This window comes from Leptodactylus fuscus, chromosome 10 (assembly GCF_031893055.1).
Source record: "Leptodactylus fuscus isolate aLepFus1 chromosome 10, aLepFus1.hap2, whole genome shotgun sequence".
Lineage (NCBI taxonomy): Eukaryota > Metazoa > Chordata > Amphibia > Anura > Leptodactylidae > Leptodactylus > Leptodactylus fuscus.
This window is the reverse complement of record NC_134274.1, coordinates 29,300,572-29,323,448: the sequence shown is the minus strand read 5'-3', so window position 1 is coordinate 29,323,448 and position 22,877 is coordinate 29,300,572.

The following is a 22,877-nucleotide window of genomic DNA, read 5'->3' as shown; positions in this document are numbered from 1 at the left end:
ATGGCCGACGGACGTGCACCTATGAGAAGTATGTACAACACAATACCAGAACTAAGCTCATTGCTGAATCAATGAATAGTAAATACAGTACCAAAACCAAACTTAGGACAAAACTACAAAACCAAGTTCAGTAAATGAAGACACTATCAGAACGTGTAGTAACATGAATATGTTACTGATGTCTGGGGGAATATTAGAACAGTACAGACTTTAATACACTTCTACTCTACACCACACTACACAAATAGTACATACACTACATGTACCAGTCTGGATACAAGACCATAAAGGGTACTGCAGCTTCTTAATACATTTATGGTTTCTCCCTGATCTGTGACGATCGGCCACATTGTGGTGGATCAAATGATGGTGGGATCCAGCCTTATACTTTGTTCTCTCTTATGTGAATGTACTAATATGTATGACCAATTTAAGGCAGCATAGCTCAGTCATATGTCAATGTATAGTAGCAATGAACCGTTTCATATTTTCTATAATGCATTCATATAGAATCAGACAAAAAATAATTACAATTTCATAGAGAAGTACAGAGCTCTGTATAACAATAAGCTGTCACAGTCAGACGTCATGACATTGAACAGGATGTTCCCACTGATTCATGTGGTGTACATCAAATTATGATACTTTTGCCTACATGTTGCAGCAGAAATCCAGAAATCTTTTTTTCATAATATACATAACGTGAAATCCCATTTCATTATTTTATACAGTACTTCCAAACAAATCATTTTACGCTTCCTTTGCATTTCACTTGAAAGAAATTCTAACTTGGCCCAGAGAAAAGTAATTTAAAATTTACTGAGTTGTCATAGAAAAAAAATTACTTAGGAAACATATGCTTCATTACAAAACGGAACATTTGCTAAAAAATTAGGAAACATAATAAAGCGCAATAGGTTTATGTTTCATGTTTAAGTCTTATAAGCAAGATTCCTGAGTACTTGAGCAAAAATCATCAATGTAGCAAAAAAAATAGTTTTCTTGTTTTCATTTAAAAATACATAAGGATGTGCGGAAGAAATAATAGAATTTATAAATTAGCTATATAGCATGTAGGCACTAGAATATACACTATATGGACAAAAGTATTGGGATTTGGGATACACCTCTTACTTATTGAATTCAGGTGTTTCATGGGTAACCCTAGTGATTCATTTTGTTTCGGGTTCTGGTGATTCAGCCTAAAGATTTGTTTGAGATTGAATAAGTTTGTCATGAATCAGAAATGTAGAGACCCCAGAATTTAAGAAGTGAGGGCATTCTGTGATCACGGTTCTCTTCCAGCTTCTGAACTAAAGTCATGCATCCCGGAGTTGAGGCCTGTTATTGGGTCTAAGCAGTCACATGGGGCATGCCAACTTCATTAGACTATGACATAAGTGTCAGGGAATAGGTGTGCCCCATATGACTACTGAGGAACTATAAAAGGCCTCAGCTATAGAGGAGGTTAAAAGAGGACACCAATGAAGTGCTGGATGTTGCTAGAATGTTTTGTCACCTTCTGAGGGCCTCCCTTTATTATACCCTAGTGGTTCATATGTCAGAGTATCATAGTGGTTCATTGGTAATAAACTCGAAAAAATTCAGACCAAAGTTGAACCTGACACTTTTTGAAAATTTAGGTTTAATCGAGTTTGTTCTGAACCAGTTCACTCATCTCTAGTTAACACTTAGGATGGGTTCACACTACTATTGTTAATGTCTGTTGAGGTCTTGCATCATAGGATGACAGCAACAGACATTAACTTTGGCAGGGAATGGACACAGTCCCAATGACACTAATGTAAACAACATAACAGATGTGGTCTTCTGTGATATTTGTTTACTTTTGCAACAGAAGAAAAAATAATGCATGCAGGATTTTTTCTTGTGTTACAAAGTAAACAAACATGACAGAAGATAGCATCCGTCATGTTGTTTACATTAGTGTCCGTGGGAACGAACACAGACTTAATCTATGTCTGTTCTCTGCCACAGTTAATGTCCATTGCTGTCATCCCATAAAGGAAGACAGCAATGGACATTTACAGTAGTAGTGTGAACCCAGCCAAAGCCTCAGTTTTAATAATGGACAGCTCTCCATCAGACAGCTCCCTATTTTTTCACACATAAAAAGCTATGTTCACCATGTCACTAAACCCTTAAAGCAGTACATAAGTGTGTTTGGTGTTGGTAGGCTGCCCTAATGGAATTTTCTGCTAACTGTAATTTAGTTCCTTACTGAACATGGTAACTTAGTATTTATATTTAGAGTGTTATAACACATGAAGAAATTTATAAAGAATCCATGTAAGTGTCTTCATGTACTGTATATAAAAAAGTAAGCTTCATGGATTTAATACAGTTCATGCTTTTCTACCGGATGGCTCTGTATAGCTGTCCTTTAACATGAAAAGGAATGTGAAATTTCACTGAATAGAGGTTAACACTTGTCTGACTTCTGTCATTACAACGGAGCCACTGGGTTTTCCTTAGTATTCCAACTGTTGTCCTTAAATCATAACTTCAATTAAAAAACAGGTTTACATATATGAAGATTATAGGTGAATATGAGAAACAACTCCTCACCCCTCCTCTTTCTGTAGAGTTCTGTGTGAATTTGAATAAACCCCTGTCCCATAATGACCTGTGGGCGGATTAGTATCCCAAAAATCCTTGTTATAAAGCTGTCTGTGCCAACATTAAATAGAAGCCTGTATAAATACCTAGAGATGGGTCCAATTGGGTCACATTTGACTCATCTCTGGTGCTTCTGGCATCTGTGCAGTGGTTCAATGAAACCAGCAGGTGCAAGAAGTCTGGCACATGCTTTGTGACATTGTGTTTCGATACTGATATACATGGCTAAATCCAGTGGCCATATGGAATAAACCAGGAGCAGAGAGGTTCTGAAGAGTACTAGTCTGAATACAGCTTGGAGTGTAGATCACAAGGGTAAACCAGCAATGGAATAGAAACAATCTGAGGAGAAGGAGACTAGAACACGTCACAATACTCGCGCAAAGGCTGAACTGCCTCATGGGTATAGATAGGCCCAAACAGAAAACAAGAAGGCATCACACTGGTAGAGGTCGGTCATTTTTGTTAAGGCAATTTCTAAGATGAACACAGCAGCCCCAATGGTGAGGAGTAGAAGTGCAACAATATTTCAGAGTGAGAGATATAGTGGCCACTAGTGGTAGACTAGAAAAATACAGGATTCTGCCATGTTGAGGAGTACTTTCTCTTGGTTCACTGAACCACTGCACAGGTGCCAGGAGTATAAACAACTCACTATAAAGGTTGCTTTACAACACTGGCACAGCATAAACCTCAAAATGATAACATATGTTTTCCTATACAATAATACAAATCAATACAAGATCTATAGTATAATAATCAGATAATATAAGTGGAAAATAAACATCATAATATATAATCAAACTACTGTACTTTACTGCTCCGTAACAACATTAAGCACTGAATTGGGTCATCCGTGTCTAACATACTTAAAAATAATTTCAGCTTTGAGCCATTTAATGAGCTTGTGATTTATTTGCACTGTGCTATTTTATTGATTGTTTTGATTATACGGTCCTTGTTAGAAGGATTAACTTGTTTCATTCCAGCCAGATGACAAGATTTTTGGCAATGGGCGATGATTCATTTGCTTATGAAGCATATTTAGCCATAAATCATGTATTCATCTCTTTAATAGGCTGGTATCTATTTTTGTGCTTAAATGGTGAGGTGGCAACAGCATAGTCAGTAAATCAGCTCTAAGGATGCGGAAGACGACAGTGATTTGTTTTGTGGCACAATTCATTGCAAATAAAAGGAGATTTGGAAACCTTGGGACTGTCATGATAATATGAAATAATTCAAGTCCCTTGGCTTTAGAGGCAAACAATCATAAGAACCATAAATACATATCCTTCAATATAATGTTATCAAAATGTCTCTAAATTCTAATAACTTCAGTGGGACATTTCACATTTCTTGAGTTTGTTCTGCAAAAGCTGTTATCAAAACATAGTTCGTAATTTGTAGCAATTTGTGTTAGGTGAACTTTGCAAAATTCATCTCATTAATATTTGCGAGGTTCTCCTGGTGGCTTTATTCTAATAGTATAATAAGTAAAGGTCATGGTGAGGTGATTGAACAGTCTCCTGGATACCACCTCAGTTCCCATTTTCTTCTGGCCTCCTGAATACTATTCTCACCTATGGCTATAGTCACCTTCCCTGGGCCTCTATGTATTGTAATGATCTAGAGCCTTTCAAAATGTTTGGAAAATTCACAATGAACCTAGTCTTATTCATCTCTTCTTGATACCGCCTCGGGTCCAATCCTCTTCTGGCCTCCTGAATAATATACTCACCCATGGCTATACTCACCTCCCCTGGGCCTCTGCATATTGTAATGATCTGGAGCCTTTCAAAATTTTGGGAAAACTCACAATAAACCTAGCTCATTATGATCTTGCTCACTCATGTGTACTAGTGATACATATTACATTAGAACTATTTTTGCATGTACTATCATGTTATGCTTGTGTGTACAGTCCATTATTAGAATGCAGATTGCTGTAAGGTAGCCTGTACACTGCTATTGGATTCTGCAGAATAATTTAAATTATTTTTTCTGTTTAATAAGGCTAGAACTACAAATTATATCGTGGTCAACATAAGATTGAAAAGATTGTAATCTTATGCCAGGTGACCACAAGTCACTACGCAGCCCTAAACTAATATGCAAAAATGCCTTATTTACAAGGTTATAATATGGCTTCCTACAAGCTACACATAAGTATCCTTACTTTACATATTGGGTAAAAGCAGGTGATCAGGCAGGCATGATCAAACCAAAGAAATATGAGGTATGCTATCCCAGCATAATGTTCTGGTGCTAAATCAAGCCAACACATGGACTGAGGTTCCTGGGTGAAACTGGGTTGATGTGAATGTGGGGTTTACTCTGCTGTGAGAAGGATTTTTTATACTGATCTTCTCGTTCTGGCAGCTGACGCTTTCTCTTGTTGAAAGCCTTAAAAAATAGGGAGCTGTCTGTTTGAGAGCTGTCCATTTTTAAAACTGAGGCTTTGGCTGGGTTCACACTACTACTATTAATGTCCATTGCTTTCTTCCTTTATGGGATGACAGCAATGGACAGTAACTATGGCAGGGAACAGACCTAGATTAAGTCTGTGTCTGTTCCACAGGCACTAGTGTAAACAAGGTGACGGTGATGCTATCCATTTTTCTTCTGTTGCAAAAAGTAAACAAATATCACAAAAGACTGCATCTGTTATTTTATTTACATTAGTGCCAATTGGTACAAACACAGGCATAGACTGTGCCCCTCTCCCCCTGTTAGCTTCGGTCTTGGAACAGGTGTGGACCAAGTCTCTGCTCTGGGAATGGGTATGTTGCATTGTCACAGTAGTCCCATCCTTGATGGTCAGACATCTCATTAATATGCCACAAATCTCTATCTGAAGAAAACCCCTTTAAACATTGTAAATGAGAATATTGTGAATTTGTAAATGCATATAAGGTTACAAGACTGAGGAGGTTCTAAGAGAATGTGAGTTTGAGTCTCTTGTTGAGAAGGACCTTGGTGTATTTTCAATCAGCTGTTCTAAAGCCAACAGGATATTGTCATGTATTAAAAGAGGTATGAACTCACTGGACAGCGGTGTAATATTTTAGCAAAGCATTGGAGCAGCTACTTCTAGAATATGAGAAGAGCCACATATTTGAAAAGATATTAAAATAATTAAAATGTATTGAGTCTTGAGTTAAGATTAGAGATGAGCGAACAGTGAAATATTCAAGATTCGATATTGGTTTCGAGTAGAGCCTCAATATTCGACTACTCGATCGAATATCGAATCCCATTATAGTCTATGGGAAAAAATGCTCATTTCAGGGGAAACCACTATTCGATTAAAGGAGAGTCACCAAGTCCACGAGTAGCAAGAGGAGAGTGTTTAGGAGGAGTGCGTGCATTTAAAGTGCACGGACACAATTATAGTCTATGGGGTCCGTGCAACTGCACAGCGCTTGCAGTTGCGCTGATAAAAAGTAAGCTCCCTCATAACCACAAGCTGCCAGCTCTCCCGACTAGCAAAGATGAGCCTGCGGCAAATCAACGCTGCTTCTGCAGCAGGCTCATCCTTGATAGTCGGGAGAGCTGGCAGCTTGCTGTTACGAGGGAACTGACTTTTTGTCATAGGAATGTATTGACCAGCGTTGATTGGCCAGTGTACAGCATTCGGCCAATCAACGCTGGTTCTGCCGGAGGCTCATCTGTGAAGAGGCGGAGTCTAAGATCGGATGACAATGGAGACTTCTGAATCGAATATTTACTACGAATAGCTAGTAGTATTTGATCGAGTGCGAATATTTCTAATACCGTAGTATTCGATTGAATGCCTACTCGATTGAGTACTACTCGCTCATCTCTAGTTAAGATGTCTAAGGGGGAGGGGGTTGAATAATCTGTATTAATATACTGTAAATGACCTGTACAAAAATATAGTGAAAACCTAGCTGTTCCATATAAATTTCCCTTAAAACACACAGAGGCACTCCATCCATCTGAGGGGAAAAAACATTTAATCACCAGAGGTGACAAGGGTTTCTTACCATAAGTGAAGTAGATGTGAATCTGTGGAATAGCCCACCTTAGGAGCTGGTCACAGTCACAGCTGACAGCTCGTATAATAAAAGCTTAGGTACTTATTAGAACAAAACATCATTGATGGTTATGTAATGTGTATAGAATTCTTGTTTTCCTCACCCTTTCCTTTCAGCCGCGTCCCATTCCTTGGTTCATTGTGAAGGACATTAGTCTTTTTCAACCATACTTTGAAACAATTATCAAACTATTGTGGCCTGGGCTTGACATCATTAGCATCTATTAAAATGGCTTTCCCACCACATTGCATTTGTTCATTGCTAATATGAGATTTATTACTAATTGCTTTTTCTTGTTATGAAATTTTCCACTTTCTTTATTTTTCACAGCAATACATATTTTGCATCTATCAATGATTTCTCACTGCCTGTCATCCATGAATTGTTTTGCATGCTTTATGCTTATGTCAATATACGGTTGTACTTACATATTGGGGGGAGGGTTGCACTTTCATTATGCATTTTTTGCAAGACAATAAGATGAAAAAAATATGCACACCAAAATCCAATACAAGGAATAATCCAAAAAAAAAAAAAAAATCCAAAACGTTATTCAGTCTCTAGCTAAATAAATATTTTTTTGCCAAGTCAGAATAAATTACCATTTTACACTAATAAAAAGCGACTATTTGGAGATTAGGTTATCATGGAAATATGATGGTTGAAAGATGGGGTTTTACATGAATGTGACATCACTTAATTAATCTGCAAATCACTGACATCATGATTAAAAAATCACAAGAGATTTGTAACTAAAACGGAATACTAAGGCTGTATCGTAACTTATTAACCTTTCTAGTAAATGTATTTCACTGTAATTAAAAGTTTTAAAACTGACAGCTAAGGAATTTGGAGTTTGCTTAATTCCTGCAATTTCCTCATATATTGAAAAGTCTCTAATATAGTGAATGTACCTGTTATGTTTGCGTCAGGAATGCGGTCTGAGGTTTTACATTTGTCCATGTTGATTATATAAATCTATGTATGGTAGATACTCAATGTCTACAACAAAAACTGCCTTTGCTGCCCAGGATAAGCAAAAACAGTGCGGCTTCATTTCTTTTTTTTTTTCGTACTATTTTTTGAATATTTAGATGAATTTTATTTAGTATAATCTGAATATATATATAATATATATATATATATATATATATATATATATATATATATATATACACACTATATATATATATATATATATATATATATATATATAATTATTTATCTTTTGGGCATAGCTTGTTGTTTCCGTGTTGCTCTTGCTCTTGAAAGATGAACACTATGTTGTAATTTCTTACCATGGGCAACCAGGATGGGATTTTGCTAAGATAGTTCAATAAATCTTCCAAATTATCCAGAAAATATGGTCAAAGTAGGTCAAGTTGTGGAGTCAAGGAAGCAGTAAATTGTAAAATATCATGTTAGGTCCTCTTAGTATCCTGGGAACAGGTATGGCTCAGCCTTGCTAGTAGTTACACTTTATATTATAATTATATTATATTTTATTATATTAAGTTGTATATTAGGTTAGGAATTATTTTTCTCTTATAAGATTTGTTTTTTTATTAATAATCAAATTATTTAAAAAACATATATATAGTTTAAAAAAGTATAAAGTAGAACTTAACATTACGTCACACAATAAAACTACTAATCTATTGTGCAAGATAAATATAGGTACAGGATAAATATACAGCACTGTCTACAAAAATTAAAGAAAAGATAACCAATCTTTTCTTCTATTACCTGGGTTCGCGTTATGAAGGAATATGAGCTGATCTTTGCCATGGATTTCTGCCAATGGACTCTTCCTTATAAGGTAAATTTGGCATCTGCCATGTATCTCTGCCAATGGACTCTTCCCTATAAGGTAAATTTGGAGTCATACTAAAACTCATGGAGGTGGAGTCTTCACTCTCATAAGGTAAGGCAAGTAATAGGACTGTATCCTCGACACAGGCAGAATGTAAGAGATATAAGGTTCTGCCAAACAGGATTTACTAGGCGTACTTACAAGCACTTTGGATGGATAGTTGTAGTCACAGACATTGCATTGAATAAGACCGGGGACCTGTATTAGTGAATGACAGAATGCAGCAGGTTATAATGTAGCTGTTGCTGTGGAGCACCAGGGATGCAGTTGAGGCTGTATACTTGGTGTTAGGAGTATTTAGGTTCTTTAATTTCTATTTTTCTTACCTGGGGAGTTTTTGGCTGCGCAGTGTCTGGGGTGGCATCCTGGCGCTGCGGGGTTGTCCTGTCGTGAGTATTGGTGCACACCTTCTGACTTGCACGTGCGCACTGATGGTAGGCAGCTTTATTTCCTGGTTTATTAGTCTGTCCTCCCATTTGCACCTGGGAGGAGTGGTCTCTACTCTGTATTTAAACCCATGCCTCCCATGGTTCTGTGCTGAGTGTCGCTTTACAGAGCTAGGCCTTAGCAGGAGGAGTAGGTGGTGTTCTGGGATAGAGGAAGTTCCGTGGTTGATTTTTGGGAGGTTTGGGTGAACGAGTTGGTTTGTGTGTTTTCCCTTCTGTGTTCACCAATCCTCCCTCTGTGTAAAATTGACTGTGTGAGTGAATTGCCTTATCCTTTGATTTCTACTCAGTTTCCCTGTGTTTGTTTCCTAGTGTATGGTTCCTTCCCATATTGGTTTGGGGGAATCCTTTCCCACATTTTTCCTGTGTGCTGCTTGTGTTGTTAGTCAGCGCACACCCTTGTCAGTCCCTGTCAGTAGCAGCCTCACTTGTTCGTTAGGGGTGACCCCCTTTAGTCTCCAGTCCCTAGAGATCTTATGGGGCATTCCTTCTCCCACTTCCCTCTAGGCCTACGGTATCAGTGAGAGAGGAGCTGTCGGGGTCAGGCTTAGCCTGAGTACAGCCGACCCACACCCGTGAGGCAGGGACCGGGATAGCTATAAAATATATTTTTTTATTATTATTTTATAAATTTCATAAATAGATTTTGCTCTTGTTCAGCCCACTTAGAATATTAATACTAGATACTTCCTGTGTGAATCAGCTTCGTTGGTTAAAGCTTTCACTAAAGTTCCAATCTGCATTTGGTAATCAGTTCGGGCAGTCTGCATGGGGAACCCCCCCAACAGAATACTGAACGCATTGGCAAGCAGAGAGCTTATTAGAGCACTTGGACCCCACAGACTATAATGGGGGTCTGTGTGCTTTCCGCGCGGTGTCTGCACAGAACATACAGACAGAAAAGTACTTTATGATCTACTTTCATGTCCGCATGAACACACAGAGCCCATTATAGTCTATGGGGCCCATTTGCATTCACTCCTCACCGTCAATGTGTTCAGTGTTCCATTCGGGGGGGGGTCCCCATGCGGACTCCCTGAACAGATTACCAAACGCAGATGAGGACCAGGCATTAGACTTACTTCTCTATCTGTAAAGAATGGCTCAAAAGTCACTAAAAAGTAAGAGACGTCTTTGAAATACTCCCATATGATTATACTGTAAAATATTTTGTAACTTAACATATAGTGACATATCTTTCAATAAATGATCACATTCCATTTATATCTCAATATGATCTCTTAAACTAATAAAAGAAAAATGGTAATATAAGGATAAACATAATCTTGCTATTTATGTAGCCATTCAGTAGTTGCCAAGGGAACTGACCGATAGGTAAAAAGGTGTTTAAAATTCCATAATGATTTCTTCAAGCCATCTACAACAGTTACAGCAAAAAGGAAGCTTTTTATGTCTTACAATTGAACTTCCTACTAGGTAATGGGCCATTAAGGAAAGCAAATAGTAAATGAATGCTTTCTACACTTGCCTGTATTATTACAGAATGCTCTCCCTGGAAAACGCTAAACATTCAATAATTACAAAAAAAGCAAAAATTCAGCAACCATAGAGATATTCTTATCAAAAATCCCTCAAATTTGGTTACTGTTATTTTGACCAATGCTTGACAGCACTTTTCATGAATAAGAATAAAAGATATTAATTTACATTAATTACAACTGTTCCCTAAATCTACCATTATTCACTTACCCACCCCATGCTTTATGCACTAATTGGAAAATTACATTTATTAAGAATAATGATTGATTTCATTTTTTAGGCTTTGTTCACATTGGAGTCAACAAGTAGAGTGTTATTAGAGCAGAAACTGTTATTCTTGTTACTCATTTAAGTAGGAAAAAATAAAGTCCTACAGAGAAAAAATGCTGTTCTTGTCATTTTTGAGAAACTGGTCGTTGTCCCTCATTTAGTGAGGAAAAAAAAATGAAGCCCTCCTATTTTTGACTATCCCAGAGCATGGATCCTTCTTCATTGATAGAAGGCAAGCTGAGCAAATCTTACAACGTTCCGGTAAGGTTCATACAAAAAAATTTGATTAGAAAATTTTTAGTGCAAATAGTTTTAAGAAGTTGTATATGACAAAGGTTGTGGGCTATGATCTTTCTTCTAGCTATCACTTGCTTGTCAATCCCTCTCCCCCTACAGTAACACGAACACAACAAAGTCCCCAACTTCAAAAAAGTTCTGCATCTTGAACATTACACCTAGCATAAAAACAACCAAAATAATTTGGAATGAACAGGGCTTGGCTCAGGTTTCCATAAATGCTTGGTTTGGAAGAACCCAAACCATTTGATGAGTTGGCTAAAATGGTGGCCACTACATGAAAGTGTGGAGAAAGCGAAGAAGATAAATCCCATGACCTCAGGGATTAGTCAGGCTTTCCCGTAATGCCTTGCAAGTAGCCCTTATGACACACGACTGTCAATCATGAGAAACTATAGGCAAGAGGTCACTGATGATTTATGGGCATTATAAAAAGTCCAGGCATAAAGATTTAGTGTCCACTTTGTAGATAGAGATTAGAGAGGTAGGTTCATTGACAATAAGACTTAAAAAACATACTAGGGATGAGCAAACTTATTTGGAAAGAACCGGTTTTGAACCAAATTTTGCAAAAGTTTCAACACAAACTTGAAATATTTAGGGTGTACCACCCACAAAACATTATTATATTCTAGGGTCTCCTCATACTCTGTGAAGTAAGTGTGTGTCTCTGAAAGGGTGTGCTCATGTTACTGTTACAGTAATTCTTACTTATCAATCTTACACAGTCAAGACAAAAAAGCAGCAATCTGTTCACACCACACAGCACTCTTTTTGCATGTATCTGGTGAAATGCAGCCAATTCCTGAGACTTATCATTGACCTATTAGATCAAAGAAAGCCCTTGCCAATAAGCTGACAAAAGGGGTCATGGTTCTTAGACAGGACCAGTTAAAATCTCATGACAGGATATCACAAAATAATGATGCTTTTTATTTAATAACTTATTATTATTATATTGTTCTTAAATCTGCTGTGTTTTTCCATATATTAGAGTTTGGAATTAATGAAAGTGCTAGTAATCAAACCCCAATTCTTCACCATTTATCATTCATTCAGTTGAATCGGTCAGTGTTTTTGTCTGGCATACCCCATTATGTAATAGCATGCTGCATGATTCAAGACAGTGTCATATAAAGATTCAATGGAGCTGGAATTATCTAGCTATGCACTTTATATATGACAGTGTTTCATTGTTTAAAAAAAAAATTCCTGCTTAAAACCAAAAGCTTGGTCTTCAATTGTTTGACTTAAGACTAAATTTCATTTTACCAGTCATAGTCCACTTTTGTGCTACAGGATCAACAAAGTCATCTCATCACCGATGACCGTAAAATGACAAAAATATATCCTTTAAATGCATCAGTCACAGCTCAGCTGTGGTTCAAAGTCAAAATCTTAAAGCAGGTGTTCAAGGGATAGCAATATAGAAAGATAATCCTAAACATTTCGTGCCCACATTCTTACGCATGACTTGATGTTAAATTTATCATTTTACTTGCAGTATCAATTCAGAAATGTAAAAGTCCTTATAGTAAAATGTGCTCTAATTAATTTTGAATAAACACAATTATAATCCTAATTAGTAACTATAGCATATTTGATATTATAGAGATTCCCAAAAATGATGTAAGGATCTTTTTTATCCACTTAACTATCATATAGGCTACCAGCCAGTTTTTATTTGCACTTGAGAAAGGGCCCAGCCCGAAACACATAGTGCTTGTTATACAATAAAGCTATTGAAGAATTCTTGAGAAAGACTTCAGTTGGATCTGTGCGCGCTTTACCCGTAATCCTCCTTACTGGATTGGTATAGTACCCTGAAGGCTTTTTGCACAGTTAAAAAATGTCTAACATACAAAATAATTGTGGTGTAAAGAATGTTTACATTTTGTTTGGGAAAAATTAGGTCATCATTTTTGTAAAATTAGCTTTGCAAATCTCCAGTGAAAACAAAATCCATACTAAAGGATGGGTTTGAGAATATCAAGATTTTACAAAATTGTGAGCCCTGAAAGTATAATTCTAGGTCATAGATTTTTTTTTTTTCCATATGTCCTATTACAGATGTGTTGATGTCATCTCTTAAGTATACAGGAACCTTTGGACTCCATGACTACATTAAAATCCTCTCTTGCAGTCCAAGATGACTACAAGATCAGCTAAAGAGCTGCATTAGTCAAAATTCCTTGAGCTTCTTGAACAATCATGATTGTCCAAAATTCAGGCAAAAGTTAGAAAGTTGTGAGCATGAAATATTCTAAATATTATTAGTTTTAGACCCTTGTTTTCTTCCACTGAGATTTGTGATAAATGTGTAGAAAATAGAATTTGTCTAAGTTTTAATTCACATCTGTTTTGTCCATTGTTCTGATCCATTGTTAGAAGTAGAACAGTGGAAATAATAGAAGCACTGAGTAAGCTGCATGAAGAACATGAACAGTATTCAAGGGATTTACTATAATGGGGTCCACTGGGTTTCAGTCTATTAACCAGTGCAGATGTAGCTAAAACAGTTGTACATTTCATGCACCAATATTGCTGTATAATATATCACTCCAAGATGAGATGGTCTACGTAAAAGAAAAGTGTCTAGCAAGTTTTACCAAAATTCTAATACAATTAGAGTGTTTTATTTTCTGGTTACATATATTTGTGATGTGAAAATAAGACATAAAAAGTTATAACAACATGTTATATTTATCTGTTCAGATTAGCAGTATTTCTCTTGTATAATGGGTTACAGCCAAGATAACAAATATCCGATCATATAGTTGTAGTGGGACATTGTTATTGCCACCCTGAAGAATCATGTATTCCCATTTGTCAGCAGTCAGACAGAGCATCTACATTATTAACAAATAGCCTACATGAAGGACAAGTGACACGTTTATCGTTTTTGGTTCATCACATCCTTCTTCTTTAGTTGGCTTTGTGATTGACTTGAGGCTCTAACAGGAGAAGGATGATGGATAGGCCTACAGTATACTCATCTCTTGAAATAAGGGAGTTGAAATCCTGAGCTTTAACATGATCTTTAATTAAAATGTTTTTAACAATTAACTTAGTTAACGATTTATTTTGTTTGGAATTGATAAGATTCTAAAGTATCAAAATATCTTGTAATAAAAATGATTATTCAAATAAGGCTTAGAAATAAAAGTACAGTATTTTATAATACAAAATAACACTGATATTCCAGTAAGCCACTCATAGTAGTGGGATCATAGATCATTCACTAGGAAATGGTGCAATATAACAAAGTTGAGAAGAATACATGCTCAGATGTTTATCAATCTTTAAGAACTATAAAGGCAAACTCTAGGGGACTGTGAGAGTGAGAGGTAAAGAGCAGGGGTTATGGAGATGGTCACAAGTGGCTTTGTTGAGTTGCATGACATAGCTGAGGTGTCCTTTCCTACCTCTCCTCTTTGTTGGAAATGGCCATATATTGGTGTCACTCAGAATACTGATCCACGTATTGAGATTGAACAGTCATTGGCTAAAAAAAGTGGATAAATTATTTGCAAACTAATTCTATAATTCTACAATTAATTATGTGTTTTATAAACTGTTCAATGTGCAAAGTTAATGAATAGAGATGAGCGTACAGTGAAACATTTGATATTCATTTCGAATAGTCCCTCAATATTCGACTATTCAAACAAATATCAAATCCCATTATAGTCTATAGGGAAAAAATGCTTGTTTCAGGGGAAACCACTATTCGACTCAGGAGGGTCACCAAGTCCACTATGGTATTTGATTCTAATCGAATATTTTGACTAGCCTGATATTCGATCTAATACCTTTTCAATCAAACGCTGTTTCGAGACCCGTGTAGTGGTCTCTTAGTCATGGCATGCCATGACTAAGAGACCACTACACGGGTCTCGAAATGCGTAGGCCTTCATGCTTTTATCTTCTGGATCCATGCTGTAAGAAAAAACCTTCCTTTTTTCTTTTTTAATAATGTGAAGTAAAAGTTATATTTTATTTATCAACTTGTGAGGGGTGTGCTGGATATTTTATCATCGGTTCATAGTCATAATCATTAGAGATGAGCGAACAGTGTTCTATCGAACACATGTTCGATCGGATATCAGGGTGTTCGCCATGTTCGAATCGAATCGAACACCACGTGGTAAAGTGCGCCAAAATTCGATTCCCCTCCCACCTTCCCTGGCGCCTTTTTTGCACCAATAACAGCGCAGGGGAGGTGGGACAGGAACTACGACACCGGGGGCATTGAAAAAAATTGGAAAAAGTCATTGGCTGCCGAAATCAGGTGACCTCCATTTTAGACGAATAGTGGATTTCAAATCCGGGTCATATGAGAATGTGAACTTTGTGACTATGAGACAGGGATAGCTGTACAGGCAGGGATAGCTAAGGATAACCTTTATTTAGGGGGGAATGTTATTAAAAATAACTTTTTGGGGCTCTATCGGGTGTGTAATTGTGATTTTTGTGAGATAAACTTTTTCCCATAGGGATGCATTGGCCAGCGCTGATTGGCCGAATTCCGTACTCTGGCCAATCAGTGCTGGCCAATGCATTCTATTAGCTTGATGAAGCAGAGTGTGCACAAGGGTTCAAGCGCACCCTCGGCTCTGATGTAGCAGAGCCGAGGCTGCACAAGGGTTCAAGCGCACCCTCGGCTCTGATGTAGGAGAGCCGAGGGTGCACTTGAACCCTTGTGCACCCTCAGCTCTGCTACATCAGAGCCGAGGGTGCGCTTGAACCCTTGTGCACACTCTGCTTCATCAAGCTAATAGAATGCATTGGCCAGCGCTGATTGGCCAATGTATTCTATTAGCCTGATGAAGTTGAGCTGAATGTGTGTGCTAAGCACACACATTCAGCTCTACTTCATCGGGCTAATAGAATGCATTGGCCAGCGCTGATTGGCCAGAGTACGGAACTCGACCAATCAGCGCTGGCTCTGCTGGAGGAGGCGGAGTCTAAGATCGCTCCACACCAGTCTCCATTCAGGTCCGACCTTAGACTCCGCCTCCTCCGGCAGAGCCAGCGCTGATTGGCCGAAGGCTGGCCAATGCATTCCTATGCGAATGCAGAGACTTAGCAGTGCTGAGTCAGTTTTGCTCAACTACACATCTGATGCACACTCGGCACTGCTACATCAGATGTAGCAATCTGATGTAGCAGAGCCGAGGGTGCACTAGAACCCCTGTGCAAACTCAGTTCACGCTAATAGAATGCATTGGCCAGCGCTGATTGGCCAATGCATTCTATTAGCCCGATGAAGTAGAACTGAATGTGTGTGCTAAGCACACACATTCAGCACTGCTTCATCACGCCAATACAATGCATTAGCCAGTGCTGATTGGCCAGAGTACGGAATTCGGCCAATCAGCGCTGGCTCTGCTGGAGGAGGCGGAGTCTAAGGTCGGACCTGAATGGAGACTGGTGTGGAGCGATCTTAGACTCCGCCTCCTCCAGCAGAGCCAGCGCTGATTGGTCGAGTTCCGTACTCTGGCCAATCAGCGCTGGCCAATGCATTCTATTAGCCCGATGAAGTAGAGCTGAATGTGTGTGCTTAGCACACACATTCAGCTCTACTTCATCGGGCTATTAGAATACATTGGCCAATCAGCGCTGGCCAATGCATTCTATTAGCTTGATGAAGCAGAGTGTGCACAAGGGTTCAAGCGCACCCTCGGCTCTGATGTAGCAGAGCTGAGGGTGCACAAGGGTTCAAGTGCACCCTCGGCTCTCCTACATCAGAGCCGAGGGTGCGCTTGAACCCTTGTGCAGCCTCGGCTCTGCTACATCAGAGCCGAGGGTGCGCTTGAACCCTTGTGCACACTCTGCTTCATCAAGCTAATAGAATGCATTGGCCAGCACTGATTGGCCAGAGTACGGAATTCGGCCAATCAGCGCTGGCCAATGCATTCTATTAGCCCGATGAAGTAGAGCTGAATGTGTGTGCTAAGCACACACATTCAGCACTGCTTCATCACGCCAATACAATGCATTAGCCAGTGCTGATTGGCCAGAGTACGGAATTCGGCCAATCAGCGCTGGCTCTGCTGGAGGAGGCGGAGTCTAAGATCGCTCCACACCAGTCTCCATTCAGGTCCGACCTTAGACTCCGCCTCCTCCAGCAGAGCCAGCGCTGATTGGCCGAATTCCGTACTCTGGCCAATCAGCACTGGCTAATGCATTGTATTGGCTTGATGAAGCAGTGCTGAATGTGTGTGCTTAGCACACACATTCAGCTCTACTTCATCGGGCTAATAGAATGCATTGGCCAGCGCTGATTGGCCGAATTCCGTACTCTGGCCAATCAGCACTGGCTAATGCATTGTATTGGCTTGATGAAGCAGTGCTGAATGTGTGTGCTTAGCACACACATTCAGCTCTACTTCATCGGGCTAATAGAATGCATTGGCCAATCAGCGCTGGCCAATGCATTCTATTAGCGTGAACTGAGTTTGCACAGGGGTTCTAGTGCACCCTCGGCTCTGCTACATCAGATTGCTACATCTGATGTAGCAGTGCCGAGTGTGCATCAGATGTGTAGTTGAGCAAAACTGACTCAGCACTGCTAAGTCTGCATTCGCATAGGAATGCATTGGCCAGCCTTCGGCCAATCAGCGCTGGCTCTGCCGGAGGAGGCGGAGTCTAAGGTCGGACCTGAATGGAGACTGGTGTGGAGCGATCTTAGACTCCGCCTCCTCCAGCAGAGCCAGCGCTGATTGGCCGAATTCCGTACTCTGGCCAATCAGCACTGGCTAATGCATTGTATTGGCGTGATGAAGCAGTGCTGAATGTGTGTGCTTAGCACACACATTCAGCTCTACTTCATCGGGCTAATAGAATGCATTGGCCAGCGCTGATTGGCCGAATTCCGTACTCTGGCCAATCAGCACTGGCTAATGCATTGTATTGGCTTGATGAAGCAGTGCTGAATGTGTGTGCTTAGCACACACATTCAGCTCTACTTCATCGGGCTAATAGAATGCATTGGCCAATCAGCGCTGGCCAATGCATTCTATTAGCGTGAACTGAGTTTGCACAGGGGTTCTAGTGCACCCTCGGCTCTGCTACATCAGATTGCTACATCTGATGTAGCAGTGCCGAGTGTGCATCAGATGTGTAGTTGAGCAAAACTGACTCAGCACTGCTAAGTCTGCATTCGCATAGGAATGCATTGGCCAGCCTTCGGCCAATCAGCGCTGGCTCTGCCGGAGGAGGCGGAGTCTAAGGTCGGACCTGAATGGAGACTGGTGTGGAGCTATCTTAGACTCCGCCTCCTCCAGCAGAGCCAGCGCTGATTGGTCGAGTTCCGTACTCTGGCCAATCAGCACTGGCCAATGCATTTCTATGGGGAAAAGTTAGCTTGCGAAAATCGCAAACTGACAGGGATTTCCATGAAATAAAGTGACTTTTATGCCCCCAGACATGCTTCCCCTGCTGTCCCAGTGTCATTCCAGGGTGTTGGTATCATTTCCTGGGGTGTCATAGTGGACTTGGTGACCCTCCAGACACGAATTTGGGTTTCCCCCTTAACGAGTTTATGTTCCCCATAGACTATAATGGGGTTCGAAACCCATTCGAACACTCAAACAGTGAGCGGCTGTTCGAATCGAATTTCGAACCTCGAACATTTTAGTGTTCGCTCATCTCTAATAATCATCTTTCAGTCGGAGGCTCCGTGCACCCCCTATCATTCAAATTCCATTCATACTCGATTTCAGAGTAGCAAAACCATTGAGAGGCTGTAGTTCGCAAAAACAAATAATGGATGGCCAATGGGGTGTAGATATGGGGGATGCAGGGATACCAAACTCTGAACCCTATAAAAAGTCCCTCAGCCACATAAAATATACCACTATTCTAGATGGTATAAGGTAGGTAGCAGTTGAGGTCCCATTACAGATTTTTCATTAGGACCCAGAAGCTTCAAGTTGTACCTCTGATGGCCACACAAGTCACCAAATACCCTATTTAGGTGAATTAATATTAGTGAATAATTAAAATACTTGATATCCAATGCTATGGCCTGTTGGGGGAGTAGCATACCAGTCAGGGATAGGAATAGACTTGACAGGCTGGTTAGAAGGGCCAGCTCTGTCCTGGGGAGCCCCTTGGACCCAGTACAGGTGGTGGGTGACAGAAGGATACTGTCCATGGTGAGCTCCATGCTGGAGAACAACTCCCATACCATGTATGAGACTGTGACAGCACTGACCGACTGTTTCACCCCAAGTGTGAGAAGGAGCACTATCTGAGATCCTTCCTCCCAACTGCAGTCAGGCTACATAATCTACATCAGGCTAAGTGAAGCTTAGATCACTCGGCACAGAAAACTAAATGATCCTGAAGCCTTTCTTTTCTTTTCATTTTCTATGACTTCTTGTATCTTATTCTATCTGCTATTCTGAGCTTGTATGTGTTCTTTCTTGTAATATATTACTGTATTATATCCATGCTGCTATAACACACTGAATTTCCCCATAGTGGTTCAATTAAAATATTATCTTATTGATACATATATCTTAACATGTCCAGCGAAAAGGATAGATAAGGATGAATACATCTGTATGCTGTTTTTTGCCATGTGTAAATACAACTTTAATTTATATTTGGCATTATATGAAAATAATCAAATATCCCACCTTAACATATCAATTCTATCATCATTGCTTACAATATGGTCTTTAGATGGTCAATTTCAACTAAAAACAGGTTAAAAGTCTATAGAAAATCTTGTAATATATTAAAAACAGTTATATGAATGTCCATCTGATGCTAACAGTCCCACCTTAGTTATAATAAATTTCTTTTACAATTTAGAGCTTCAAATACCCAAATATTCACAACCAACATACTAAATAGTACATGGGTATTACGTGCCCACTGGAATAAGTGGTGTTCTGTCTAATGACAGATGACCTTTTGATCTAATGGCAAGAATTGGATTTATCCAAGTAATGTATCAACTTGGATGCCACAATTATATGGTGACTACTATATCTAAGTGATTTATAAATGCCCCCTCTGACGCCAATCAGAACTCTGATGTGATCAAAGGTTTCATGTTTGAATGTTTGTCAGTGACTGCCCTAAAAAAAGTAATCTGTTATAAAAATGATGATATATGTGAGTGTTCAAGTATGCTTGGGGAACGAATAAATATATTTAAAAAAAAGGGCAACACGGTGGCTCAGTGGTTAGCACTGTAGCTTTGCAGCGCTTGAGTCCTGGGTTCAATTCCCCTCAGAAGCAACATCTACAAGGAGTTTGTATGGTCTCCCCATGTTTGCATGGATTTCCTCCCATTCTACAAAGACATACTGATAGGGGAAAAAAAGTATATTGTGATCCCTATATGTGGCTCACAATCAACATAAATAAAAAAAAAATGATACGCTAAGAAAAACTTTGAAAATAGAATAAAATAGAGAAAAATCACCATTTTAACATATAGTTCATTTAATGAGTAGAGATGAGCGAACAGTGTTCTATCGAACTCATGTTCGATCGGATATTAGGCTGTTCGGCATGTTCGAATCGAATCGAACACCGCGTGGTAAAGTGCGCCATTACTCGATTCCCCTCCCACCTTCCCTGGCGCCTTTTTTGCTCCAATAACAGCGCTGGGTAGGTGGGACAGGAACTACGACGTTGAAAAAAGTAGGCAAAACCCATTGGCTGCCGAAAACATGTGACCTCTAATTTAAAAGAACAGCGACGCCCAGCTTCGCGTCATTCTGAGCTTGCAATTCACCGAGGACGGAGGTTTCCGTCCAGCTAGCTAGGGCTTAGATTCTGGGTAGGCAGGGACAGGCTAGGATAGGAAGGAGAAGACAACCAACAGCTCTTGTAAGAGCTAAATTCCAGGGAGAAGCTTGTCAGTGTAACGTGGCACTGACGGGCTCAATCGCCGCAACCCAGCTTTCCCAGGATCCTGAATGGAATACACTGTCAGTGTATTCCCGTATACCCGATATATACCCCGATACCCGTTCCAACGGTGTGCCCCCCCACCTTCACCCCAGAAATACCCTGCAAGTCCCCTAGCAATAGAATTGGGGCTATATACACCCACAATTTTTACTACTGGTATACAGTGCCATTGTCTGACTGGGAATTCAAAGAATATATTGGGAATACAAATACCCTCATTTCTTGCTACTGCCATATAGTGCCAGTTTCTGACTGGTAATTCAAAGAATATATTGGGGTTACGTGCACCCACAATTTTTACTACTGGTATACAGTGCCATTGTCTGACTGGGAATTCAAAGAATATATTGGGAATACAAATACCCTCATTTCTTGCTACTGCCATATAGTGCCAGTGTCTGACTGGGAATTCAAAGAATATATTGGGGTTACGTGCACCCACAATTTTTACTACTGGTATACAGTGCCATTGTCTGACTGGGAATTCAAAGAGTATATTGGGAATACAAATACCCTCATTTCTTGCTACTGCCATATAGTGCCAGTTTCTGACTGGGAATTCAAAGAATATATTGGGGTTACGTGCACCCACAATTTTTACTACTGGTATACAGTGCCATTGTCTGACTGGGAATTCAAAGAATATATTGGGGTTATAAATACCCTCATTTCTTGCTACTGCCATATAGTGCCAGTTTCTGACTGGTAATTCAAAGAATATATTGGGGTTACGTGCACCCACAATTTTTACTACTGGTATACAGTGCCATTGTCTGACTGGGAATTCAAAGAGTATATTGGGAATACAAATACCCTCATTTCTTGCTACTGCCATATAGTGCCAGTTTCTGACTGGGAATTCAAAGAATATATTGGGGTTACGTGCACCCACAATTTTTACTACTGGTATACAGTGCCATTGTCTGACTGGGAATTCAAAGAATATATTGGGGTTATAAATACCCTCATTTCTTGCTACTGCCATATAGTGCCAGTTTCTGACTGGTAATTCAAAGAATATATTGGGGTTACGTGCACCCACAATTTTTACTACTGGTATACAGTGCCATTGTCTGACTGGGAATTCAAAGAGTATATTGGGAATACAAATACCCTCATTTCTTGCTACTGCCATATAGTGCCAGTTTCTGACTGGGAATTCAAAGAATATATTGGGGTTACGTGCACCCACAATTTTTACTACTGGTATACAGTGCCATTGTCTGACTGGGAATTCAAAGAATATATTGGGGTTATAAATACCCTCATTTCTTGCTACTGCCATATAGTGCCAGTTTCTGACTGGTAATTCAAAGAATATATTGGGGTTACGTGCACCCACAATTTTTACTACTGGTATACAGTGCCATTGTCTGACTGGGAATTCAAAGAGTATATTGGGAATACAAATACCCTCATTTCTTGCTACTGCCATATAGTGCCAGTTTCTGACTGGGAATTCAAAGAATATATTGGGGTTACGTGCACCCACAATTTTTACTACTGGTATACAGTGCCATTGTCTGACTGGGAATTCAAAGAATATATTGGGGTTATAAATACCCTCATTTCTTGCTACTGCCATATAGTGCCAGTTTCTGACTGGTAATTCAAAGAATATATTGGGGTTACGTGCACCCACAATTTTTACTACTGGTATACAGTGCCATTGTCTGACTGGGAATTCAAAGAGTATATTGGGAATACAAATACCCTCATTTCTTGCTACTGCCATATAGTGCCAGTTTCTGACTGGGAATTCAAAGAATATATTGGGGTTACGTGCACCCACAATTTTTACTACTGGTATACAGTGCCATTGTCTGACTGGGAATTCAAAGAATATATTGG